The sequence below is a fragment of the Prinia subflava genome, chromosome 26 (assembly GCF_021018805.1).
Source record: "Prinia subflava isolate CZ2003 ecotype Zambia chromosome 26, Cam_Psub_1.2, whole genome shotgun sequence".
In the NCBI taxonomy this organism is placed as follows: domain Eukaryota; kingdom Metazoa; phylum Chordata; class Aves; order Passeriformes; family Cisticolidae; genus Prinia; species Prinia subflava.
In genome coordinates, this window is record NC_086272.1 from 1,725,001 (window position 1) to 1,736,799 (window position 11,799).

The 11,799-nt window shown below is 56.0% G+C and overlaps 1 long non-coding RNA gene across 1 annotated transcript; it reads left to right on the forward strand.

The window, feature by feature from the left end:
* The first annotated feature begins 930 nt into the window (after window positions 1-930).
* Window positions 931-3,062, forward strand: LOC134562126 (uncharacterized). The gene is made up of 5 exons (XR_010083078.1): window positions 931-1,036; window positions 1,589-1,624; window positions 1,748-1,786; window positions 2,492-2,566; window positions 2,933-3,062. It is a non-coding gene; the product is annotated as an uncharacterized LOC134562126 (long non-coding RNA).
* Window positions 3,063-11,799: the final 8,737 nt, after the last annotated feature.

Sequence of the window (11,799 nt, forward strand, 5' to 3'; positions counted from 1 at the left end):
CCGTGGCTGCCTGGGGACAAAAGTCCCCTTGTCCACGTCCCTGGGGACGGGCACACCCTGGGCCCAGCATCGGCGCCGGGGCCAGCGCCGGGCTGGGCCGGGGCCAGGGCACTGCAGAGCCCCTCTGTGGGGACAAGGGCCATGGGGGGCTGCGGGCACGGCCCAGGCAGGGGCAGGGCTGGGGTGGGAGCCTGGCTGGGGCTGGGGTCCTTGCGCCCCTGCGCGTGGGGCAGCTGCACAGAGCGGGGCCCAGGGGCTGTGGGTGGGCACGGTGGCTGTGGGGGGACAGGGCAGGGGTCGGGGCAGGGGACATTCCCCTCTGGGCTCTGCCATGGGGCTGCAAATTGAACTCACTGGGGACCTGCGGGGTGTTGTGGAGCTGGGATTTGGCACAGCTGAGGCATTGCCCAGCCCTCAGCCCTGTCTGCAGGGGACCTGCACTGCCCAGTGCTCCCAGTGCCCACAGGGAGTGCAGATCCCAGTCCCTGCCCTGAGCACTCGGCCCTGGCTCCCCCTGTTCTCTCACATGTGGGGTTTGGGGCCGGGCTCAGCTCCGGGCTGTGCTGCAAGGAACGCTCTGGCAGGGCAGGGACAACAGGAGATGGGGGCTGTGGCACTGGGGGCTGCTGGAGGATGGATGGTGTTGGAGCAGGGCTTGTCCCCACAGGGTCCCCAGGTGCCTTTGGATCCCCTTGGCCCCCCTTGGCCCCCCCGGGTTTCCCGGGCCCTTACAGGGGCAGCTGCCCCGTGCGGGAAGCTGCAGGGATGCGGGCAGGGGGACTGGATCCGTGCCGCAGCTGGGATGGACTCTGGGCAGGGCTGGGCTTGTGGCCAGGGCTGGGGGCTGTGCCAAGCCGGGCTTTGTCCTGGGGGCTGTTGGGGAGGGCGCAGGGAGGAGTCCCGGCAGGGATAAAGGTGCTGGTGCCCTGCTGCAGCCTCAGGCAGCACTGCCCAGTGCCAGAGGAAGATGAAGGTTGCTGTGCTCAGCGTGGCCCTGCTCTTCTCCATGCTGCTGTGCACCCCGGCACAGGCCAAGGTGAGGCACCAGCCCAACGCTGGCCCCACAACTTGCCCTCTCTGCCCTCCCAGCCCACCCTTTTGGTCCCTTCACTCATTTCCTCCCTGCTCCCTCCCCTGTGTCCTGTCCAGGCCCCCAAACCCCCTCCCACCCCCCATTCCCGAGGCCTTTCCTTCCGTGTCCCCCCTTTGTCCTTTGCCTTTCATCCTGGGCACTGCAGCGGGGTCCCCCTGTCCCATTCCCTGATCCACCCCATGCCTCACAGACCCTGTCTCAGTCCTGTCCCTTCTGTCCTCACCCGGTCTGCTCCTTCTGTGCCCACCCAGCCCCTCCCTGCCTCTCCTGTGTCCCCATACCCCAATTCCTTTCTCCTGCCCCGTGCCTGTTCCACAGCCCCAGCCCAGCCCCTCGGGCTCTCCCTTTTCCCCAGCTCGGTGTCTCTGGCTCTCCCCCAGCTCTAGCAGATCTCCCTGGGGGCCCTGAGTTCCCCTCCCTCTGCCCCCGCCCTGCCCCCTGTCCCCCCCAGCCCCCCAGGCCCAGCGCAGCCCCATCCTTTGTTCTCCTTCCCAGGCACTCCTGGAAGGAACCCAGGATGATCTGAGGGAGGTGAGTGAGGGGCTGGGGTTGGAGGGCCTCCCCTGTGAGGATTGGGGGACACCCGTGTCCCCCCTGCCCTGCTGGCACCGGGGACTCCCCAGTGACCGGCCGGGTCTCCTGCTCTCTCCGCAGCTGGACTTGGGCAAGGTCGAGATCCCGGAGCCGACCGTGGTGGGTACCAGGAGCTGCGCCGCCGCCAGAGCCTCGCCCTGCGCGGCCACCGCGGCCAGGCCGTGCCGGCGTGTGCCAGCACGGGCCAGCGCAGCCCTGCCGACAGCCCCGGCAGCACCCCTGCCCCCCGGACCCTCGGCAGGGCTCCCCTCGCCCGAGGGACACAGAGGCACTGGGGTTGTGGGTGTGCAGTTTGAAGGGCATTGCGTGGTCTCACAGGACGAAAAAATCGGGGTTTGGGATTTTAGTGGATGGTGATGTCCATGGGGCAATAAGGAGGATTTAGGGCGTTGTCTAAGTCCTTCTTCTTCACCTTCTTCCTCATGATTTTGGGTGGTTTTTTTGTAATTGGGTGGAAAAGTTCTGCACTGTGGGCCTGGGGTGACCAATTATTCGGTTAAAAGTATAAATAATACAGGTGTCATCTTGGTATTGGGTGATTAGTGTTTCATTAACCATGGGAAGAGTTAGAGGCACCTCCATTTTCTGATTTTCTGGCTAGAGCTCACACCTCGTGAGACTGAATTCCAGATAAGAATTAATAAACCCTTGGCCAGGACCCCCACGCCTCAGGGCAGGAGTGCAGCAGCTCCTGTACCCCACTGCTACCGCGGGGCCCTTCCCCATGGGCCCCCCTCCTTTCCCCTGTCCCCCCAGTCCATCCCAGTGCCCCCAGCGTGTCACTGACGCTGCCCTTGTCCCCAGGACGTGCTGGGAAAAGACCTGAGGCTGCGCCGGCTCCTGCGGCAGAAGCGCCTGGCGGCCTCTCTGGATGTCTAGGTGAGCAGAGCCTGCAGGGACAGGGCTGGGGACAGGGCCTATCCGGTGTCCCGGTGCCAGCAGGGACAGGGCTGGGGACAGGGCCTATCCGGTGTCCCGGTGCCAGCAGGGACAGGGCTGGGGACAGGCCCCTCCGGTGTCCCGGTGCCAGCAGGGACAGGGCTGGGGACAGGGCCTATCCGGTGTCCCGGTGCCAGCAGGGACAGGGTTGGGGACAGGCCCCTGGGGTGTCCCAGTGCCAGCAGGGACAGGGCTGGGGACAGGCCCCCCCGGTGTCCCAGTGCCAGCAGGGACAGGGCTGGGGACAGGGCCCCTCTGGTGTCCCAGTGCCAGCAGGGCGGTGACGTTCCGGCCTTGGTGTTTTAGGGTCGGCAGCGTTGGTGCCATCCGTGTCCTGTCCTCCTCCGGCGGCACGAGGAGATGATCGTCCCTGGAGGAGCCCCCCGATCCCCTTTGAGCCCGGGGCCGTTTCCCCTCAATAATCAATAAACCCTTTCAGTAGAGCTGCCCTCTCTGTCTGTCTGTCCCTCGGGGTGAGTCTGTCCGTGTGTCCGGGTTTCCGCTCTCCTGCCATGTGGGGCGGCTCGCCTGGGGCTCTGCTCCCTTCCTGCCGGGCTCTGCCGCCCCCACGGCGCACCCCACACCGCGGCTGTGGGCTGTGGGTGCTGTGGGGTGCACTGGGGACAGTTTGGCGGGGTGGGTGGGTGTGCAAAGAGAGCCAGGAGCAGGTGCTGGCTGTGATCACCATGGGGCTGTTGTGGCTCCAATATAGAAACAGTTTAAAAAATACAGTTTATTTCCAAATGAGTTTCTTTCTTCAACAAAAAAATACACCTCTTCTTTGGAATTCTGGAAGCTGAAAATGTCAGGGTTTCTGTGCTAAGAGGCGCTGACCCTCAGGCAGGCTCTGCATTTGACCCGAGGCGGTGGAACTGGCTTCCTAAGTTGAGCGGTGGCACTGGGGTTCTGGGTGTGCAGTTTGAAGGGCATTGCGTGACCTCACAGGGTGAAAAACTTGGGGTTCGGGATTTTAGTGAATGGTGATGTCCATGGGGCAATAGGGAGGATTTAGGGCGTGGTCTAAGTCCTTCTTCTTCACCTTCTTCCTCATGATTTTGGGTGGTTTTTTGTAAATGGATGAAAAAGGTCTGCATTGTGGGCCTGGGTTGGCCAATTATTGGGTTGAAAGTATAAATTATAGAGGTGTCATCTCAGTATTGGGTCATTAGTGTTTAATAACCATGGGAAGAGTTAGAGGCACCTCCATTTTCTGATTTTCTGGCTTGAGCTCGTGCCTTGTGAGACTGAATTCCAGGTAAGAATTATAAACTCTGAGTCTGATCACGGAACCGCCTGTATTAGTCCCGTGCATTAATCCCGGCTCTAACACGAAGAAAAGGAGATAAGAAACCAGCAGCTATTTTTTAAAAACCGGTCTCTTTATGTCACCAGTATCTGTTGATGCTGCAATCTGGTTCCTGGGCTGGGCGGGGCTGCTGCGTGTCCCTGGCCCCGTGGTGGAACGGGGCTGTGGCTGTCCCTGGCTCTGGGCTGGAAGGACGGTGCGCGCTCTCCCTGACCGGGGCCTTCCTGGGTGCCCATGTCTGGCTGGCCACAGAGGGTGGCCCTGTGTCACGATCCAAGCAGGAATCGTGATAGGTTCGTGTGATCTCAGAGTGCAAAGAGTACTCGAGGGTACAAGAGTTTAATCATACAACAAATGCACCTTTATTGAGTGCCAACAACACTTGCGATAGAGGGAATGAGAAAGGAAAAATAGGATACAGAGCGAGGAAAGGGGGCCAGGGGGATATAGCTACCAACATCAGAGGCGTCCTCATGGCGTGGTGTCCGGCCAATGGATCCGTCTTCTGTCCATGGGGAGATCTCCAAGTGTGAGTCACAGGGGGAAGCTTTTATTGTCATTTCAGAAGCGGGGGGCACCTGGCCAACACAGGGGGAGCACCCAAGAGTCATTGTGAGGAGCCCCGTTGCTCTGGGAATCAGGCGCAGCTGTTCAGATCAGGCAGGTCTGGGCCAAGCAGGTCTGGGCCAAGCAGGTCTGGGCCTGGCCGCTGGTAAGCACAGGCTGTCCAGCCGTCCATTGTCTTCGTACAAGTTCCCATGGGAGCCAGCTCCAGTCCAGTGGACACACCTGCAGTTCAGTGCTTGGTACACACACACCGTGGCTCAGGCCCGAGCCCCTTGCACACAGTCCCTTCCTTGACGGGGGGCCTTGACGAGGGTCGTGAGGCAAAACCAGGGACCCTCGGGCCCCGACTCTCACACCCTGGCCGGCTGTGGGGTTTCCCTGGGGCCCTGGGAAGGCCCCAGCCCTGCCCAGAGATGTCGGGGCTGCCCCGGCGTGGCCCGGGGAGAAAATGAGAACGGGCGAGCGCGGCCGCGGCACCGGGACCATCCCGGGTGGACTGGGAGAGCGGGGGGGAGGGCGCTGCCGACACTCCCCGAGGGCTCGCTGGATCTCTCTGGGTGAAAAACGAGGGTCGTTCTCCTGGTACAGTTTATAGGTTTGATAAAAAGACAATTTGGAGGTGGAAATAAAGCAAATATTTAATCAAAAATTACGGCTGCGTGACTTGGCATTCAGACCCGCCAAGGGAAAGGCTCATTCCTTCAAAGCACCAGCTCGTTGCGTATTCATAACTGCACATGCATCCGCCCTCTTCCCACCCTGGAGTTACAAGAGATAAAGAACAATATCTCCCAACCAGTTTCATCAGATGAAAATAGAATACGCATTTGTTGTTCCATTTTTCAACCCAAGACACCTGGCTGTGAGCAGCAGAGCAGAGAGAAAGGTGCTGGCCCGGGCAGCTGCTGTCCTGCAGGCACCGGCTCTGCTGCCCAGCAGGGTCCCAGAGTGACCACAGGGGTTTGTAGATGGACACGGAGCAGCCACAGCACACGATGGGCAGGAGGCAATGACCTGTCCCAAGGAAAAAAGAGAGAAATACAACCTGTGCAGTGTTGCCCTGGTTTTTCTGAGGTTTCTTAAAGCCTTCTACTTGTTCATAAGATGGAGTCAGTTCTTTAGTTTCTGTACAATATTAAGGGTCAGCTTTTCACTTTCTTATGCTTTAGACCATAGATAACCTTTCTTGTTTTTGTTCACTGTCCTTTGTTTCCATATTTCTAGCCTGAAAACAATGTTGGTTGACAGCTGGTCTGGCCAGTGGGGTGAAGGGGTAGTTACCCCAGAAGCCAATCCACAACCAGACCCACAAATGCTTCAAAATGAAAGAAATAAACAGGCTCGTTCTCTTTTTGGGGAGCAGCTTTTCCCTGCAGACCTCCTGCCTCCGTGTCGCTGTTTGCGTGCCGCTCTCACAGTGCAGCACATCCCCCTCAGGCGATGTCCCCGGTGGCCCAGAGGGGACAGGCCGTGGCTTTAGGGACAGGGATGGAGCCCTGGCGGAGCAGGGGGGGCTGAGCAGGAAGAAGCCCCTGGGGTGTGCAGGGGGTGGCCGCAGGCTGTGGGGGGATGATGAGGCCGTGGCCCAGGGGGGCAGCCAGGGATGCACCCGGGGAGAGCCACAAGCGCAGGGGCTGCAGCTCTGGAGAGGCCGGGGGAGGAACGGGGTGCTGGAGCTGCTGGGGGACATCTGGAGCCTCTGGGCACAGGGGTGTGTGAGACACACAGTGAGAGGTGAGGCTGGGCTCTGCAGAGGGAAACCTGGTTCGTTTTTGGAGAGCTGCCTGCCCTGGCTGTGCGCCCTTGGCTCCCTTTGCCCGGAGCTGTGCCTGGCACGGGCTGAGGCTGCCAGCAGAGCCAAGGGGGCTGCACTGGGACAGCCCCAAGGGGCTGACGGGCAGGCAGAGCCCCCAGCTCACCTGAGCAGCTCCTCTGCCCAACCTGGGAGCACCAGCAGCGCCTTCGCTCAGGGCCAGCAGGCACCGGGAGTTCCAGCACAATCCAACACCCAAACAACACAGGCTGGGCATGGCAAAGGCAACTGCAGACATTTGCGAGTTGGACATTGTCTAATGCAGCAAAATGAGGATTAACTGTCTCTGTGTGTGTCTGTGGGTTCGTGTGGGTTTGTGAAGATGATGGGCAGAAATGAATAATTATTCTAAAATACTCCAGACTCCAGGAGAGCAGCCCCTCTCCCATATCCCAGCCAGGACAGGCAAAGCTGCACCCCGTGTTTGCCACTCAGACAAAAACAATCTTCCCAAGCCTTGGAAAATGAAAAAACAACAACAGGAGGAGATGAGGCAGCAGCCCTGGCAGGGAGCAGCCAGTGTTTGTGCTAAGCCCCAGCAGAGCTGGGCCAAGCTGCAGCTCCTCAAGGCCGAGGCCTCAGCAGCATTTCTTCCAAGCAAGGCATGCCTTGGGATGGAAATGCCAGGCACCCAGATTTGTGTAACTTTTGCTTTTTTAAATGTCTCTAATAGTCTATTTTTTTTTAAATTTATTATATTTATTTATTAATGAAGTTTTTTGTTAAACTTTAAACACCTTAACAAAAGTGAGCTGTGCTTTTCACCCAGGCCCCTCCGTGCTCTGAAAGACCCCTCAGGGCACACCCAGCCCCAGCAGCTCCCTGGGGACCCCCCAGCAGCCTCCCCTCGCCCACAGCCCACGCAGATCCCAGCCTGGAACAGGCTCTCCCTGCTGACATCCCCCGGGGCTCCAGGCTGCCCAGGAGCCCACAGCTCCCGGGCACTGCCAGGGCCTCCCTGCTGCCTCCCCTGCAGCCTCCACCCTGGGCAGGAGCTGGCAGGGCACATGCACGGGCACACCGGCTCCCCGGGCACAGCCCGGCCATCTCCGGGCTGCCCAGGGCTCTGCGGGTGCCCCGCGCTGTCACAGGAGCTCTGTGGGGACACGCCAGAGCTCTCTCTGTCCCCAAAGAACACAGACACTGTCCCCACTCTCCCTGTCCCCAAAGGACACGCCAGAGCTCTCCCAGTCCCCAAAGAACACAGACACTGTCCCCACTCTCCCTGTCCCCAAAGGACACGCCAGAGCTCTCCCTGTCCCCAAAGAACACCAAGACCCACCCGGGGGCTCCCAGCAGAGTCGTGGGCACATCTCAGGGGGCTGCAGCTGCTGAGGAGCCCTGGGGGCACAGGCACTGCCAGGGCCTCAGGGCTGGCAGCCCAGTGGAATATATGATGTAATTCGTGTTCATGCAATATAAATGTATAATCATCCATGTTCATGAAATATCGATGATATAAATACAGCTGCATTTAGGGGGAATACAGCAGCAGTCACCCGTGATTGGAAATAAAGTAAAAGGATTAAGAATTGAAAAACGCCCTTGCTGGAAACTTGGGTAAGGACCATGATTTACAGCAGAAAGGAGGGCGGCCATGAGAAGAGATGGATCTTGACTGCATCATCCGGGGTGTGCATCCCAATACGAGATTCCCTGCAATCGAATCAAATGTTCATCTCTCCATGGAAATCCAATCAACCATCCTGCAATGAGGACACAATTTCATTAATATGGAGAAAGAGTGAAAAAAGGACAAAGAAGTATGAAGCAATGCCCTCTCCGGCCAAAACTGTATATAACCTGACCCTGCTGGGACTGAAATTGTGAACAGGGGAGCTCCGGTGCGATAGAGGCCGGGGCTGGATTCACCAAGGCTGAGACAATTAAATATGGCAACAGTTCACGTGCTGCCAGCAGTAGCAAAGATCTCTTTGTTCCAGGGCATCTTGAAAACATTCAAGCCCAGAGCATATTGCTAAAGCTTCCAGACAATTGTTCTAGCCACTCACTGACAGCACACGTACACCTGCTTCAAACAATGCTTACTTGGATGCTTTCTATTGACAATAAACAATATCCCATTATTCAGTTCAAAACTTTCTACTGTCTTGCTAAGCATATTTTTCTGCGGTCTTAAGATCTATCCTAGCCAAACCTAACACTCAGACTATGGTTTCATGTCCTTGCTTGCTGTACTGGTGCAACTTTTCCTTCTTTCCAGCTTTGCAGTTGCAGATAATTCTAAATTCTGCTGCTCCTTCTGTTTCTGAGGCCTCCTTTTACAGCTTCTACATTGATAAGGCTGAAGGCACAGGCAGGAAAAGCAACAATCCAAAATGCAGAGTCAGGCAATCCAAAATGCAACAAAATGAGAACTGTCTGTCTCTGGCAGTGTGTGTGTGTGTGAAGGTGATGTCAAGAGAAAGGATCAAAAGGACCTGGCCCAAAGGCTGCAGAGCTCTTCACTTAACAGCACCTCAGCTCAGCAGCAATGGAACTGAGGAGTTCAACTGAACCATTCAGTGGTGCAATAACACCTCGGAGCTTTTCAACTTAACCAGGCTCCAGCTCCACAGGACTTCACTTAGAACTGAACTCAAACCCAGCATCCCAGAAAAGGACTCCTAAAGGAGTGACCATCTCTGCAGAGGAACTTTCCCTCCAGGCAGAACTGAGTGACAATTGGAAAGGACTCCAGACTCCAGGAGAGCAGCCCCTCTCCCACATCCCAGCCAGGACAGGCACGGCTGCACCCAGTGTTTGCCATTCAGACATAAACAACCTTCCCAAGGCCGGGAAAATGAAAAACAAAACCAGGAGGAGATCAGGCAGCAGCCCTGGCAGGGAGCAGCCAGTGTTTGTGCTAAGCCCCAGCAGAGCTGGGCTCAGCTGCAGTTCCTCAAGGCCGAGGCCTCAGCAGCATTTCTCCCATCCCGGTGGGGCTGAGCAAGGGGAGGCGAGGGCCCTGCAGCCCCACGAGGCAGGAGATGCCAGCTGAGCACAGCCCCTCCACGCTGGCACCCCGTGCCAGCCCAGGGCTCCTCATCCTCCAGAGCCCCCGCAGCTGGCGGGCACTGACAGCCACAGCAGAGGGGTCTCTGTGTGCCACGCAGCCCCCTGGGCTCAGGCACTCCCTGCCCTTCCAGAAAGATCTCCCAGCGCTCTCCGTGCCCCTCAGGAACACCGAGGGCAGGGGCAACGCCAGAGGCTCCACGGGGACGTGCCAGGGCTCTGCCAGCTGCCAAAGCACCCCCAGCTCCCTGCCAGGCTGGAACTGGGTGTCACTTGGCACAGCAGGGCTGTCCCCAGGCTGCTGAGGGGCCCTGATGTCCCAGCATCTGCCAGGGGCTCCGTGCTGACACCCCAGGGCCCTCCAGGCTGGCAAAGAGCTGTCCTGTCACCCATGGTCACACAGGGGCCACTGCCACACCCCAGTGCTGTCCGTGCTCCGAGGAACACTGAGCTCCCCAGCAATCCCAGGGGCTCCACGGGGACACCCCAGGGCTCTCCAATGTCTTTGAGCACACTGAGCTCAGAGGCTGCAAGAGGATGAGCATCGTGACATCAGTTCTGTCTCTAAGCTACTGATATTTACAGGGAAAGGGATTGTCTGGAAGGCAGCCTTGTCCAGGGCACTTCAGCAGCTCATCTGTGAAATCTTTGGGTCACTTTTGGGTCTTTGGGTCACTTTTAGGTCAGCTCTTTCATTCCGGGGCAGCAGCCATAAGGAGACGCAGAAGAAGTCAAATCTAAAAGATCACACTGTGCCCCTCTCAATACAACTGAGAGCTTTGTAAATGGGACATTTTCCTACTGCCTTGACCCCATTCCAGGGCAAAGCAGCCAGCCCAAAGCATCCTGCCCCGACCTTCCAGGGGTCTCCAGACTGCTCCAGGGCAGGGACAGCAAAGGCACGGTCAGGGCTTCCATCCTTATGTAACAGAATTTCTTAGAGAACATGAACATGAGGTATTTTGGAATGAGATCTGAGCTATCCCAAAATGGGGCCCAGGCTCAGGCCTGTGTGGAAGTAAATAAGCCTGTGGTGCCGTTAAAATTTAGATTAAGGTGGGTTTATGCATTAGACAGGATAGTTATAGTGAAATTATGGTAGCTACCTTAAATTGAGATTGTTTGCATTCCTTTTTATGCTGAATACCAATTAGAAAACACCTGTAACTGTAAATTATCTGTATTTAACCGGCCATTTCAGGAATAAAGAGGAGAACATATCATTTCACCATAGTGGTTGTGCTCTGCGTTGCTCAGCCCAGCTTCCATGTAATTAATGGGGACCCTGTCTCCATCCTTACACCCTGGGTGGTTACAGGTTTCCTAAGATGCCTGAGCTCACCTGCGTCCGCAGGGCTCCCATGGGAACATCCCAGAGCTGTGTGGGGATGATGAAGAGCCGCTGTTCTCAGAGGCTCTCACAGCCCTTCAGTGGGCACATCCCAGGTGACTTTAGTGAGCTACGGCACTGCTGTGTCACAGCCCCTCACTGGGATTCCAGGAGCACATCCTGTAATAAACGGGGAGCTTGACTCAGCCAAGATATCAAGCAACAATCAATTTATTAATTTATTAGTTCAAATGATAAAGTGTGAGCAAAGCAGCGCGGCGCTGGGTACAGTGGATGGGGTCTCCCCTCCAGCTGCACACCCACTGTTAATTCTAGCTGGGATTTATTGAGCGTGTTCATAAGCATTTCTCAGCAGGGTTTCTTTTTGTGGTTTCCTCCTAGTTTCTATTTGTGATGTCGGATTTCTACACCTTAGGGTTGGAAATTTCACAATCCCAGCAGTCTCTTTGTGATGGCGATGGAAGAGACAGGACTGATTGCTTGGATGCAAAAAAATCAGTTTATTGATCACAAAGCTTTAGTATCTTTACCTTTTCAGCTGTAACTCAAAATAGCTGCTTGCTTAAGGAGTAATAACTATAGCAACCATATCTTATGTTTCTTGATAACGTGAAATGTGGGGTTGTGTTTCGTGTCAGGTAGATAAAGGTGGCCTGTGCAATTGAATGTGGCCATGGGACAGTTATAAAAACCTTTATAATAACAAAATGCTTTAATAAACAGCCAGAAGAGACATGGAAAGAAGCTTTTGAACAAAATGTTTGCTTGCTTATAAATGAATAATGTAAGCCTTAAAGCTTTCACAATGTAAGTTTTAGGGGTTTTAGTTAATATGAGTTTTATAGGCCTTTACTATACAGGATAGAAGAATGTGGAAGTATTATGATTATTTTCTTTTGAAAATAAAATTATGATAAGCTTTAAACTGCTTTGTAATAAGAGGTTTTGAACTAGAGCTTTAGAAAATACAGAAGGATTTGTAATCACCTAAACAAAGGAGGGAAGCAAGTTTATCCCAAGCTACAATCCTGGAAAGGGAAGCTGGACATCAGCATCACTGATTTATGGTCCTGCAAAAGGAAGCTGGATATCATCATCACTGATTTACGATGCTGGAAAAG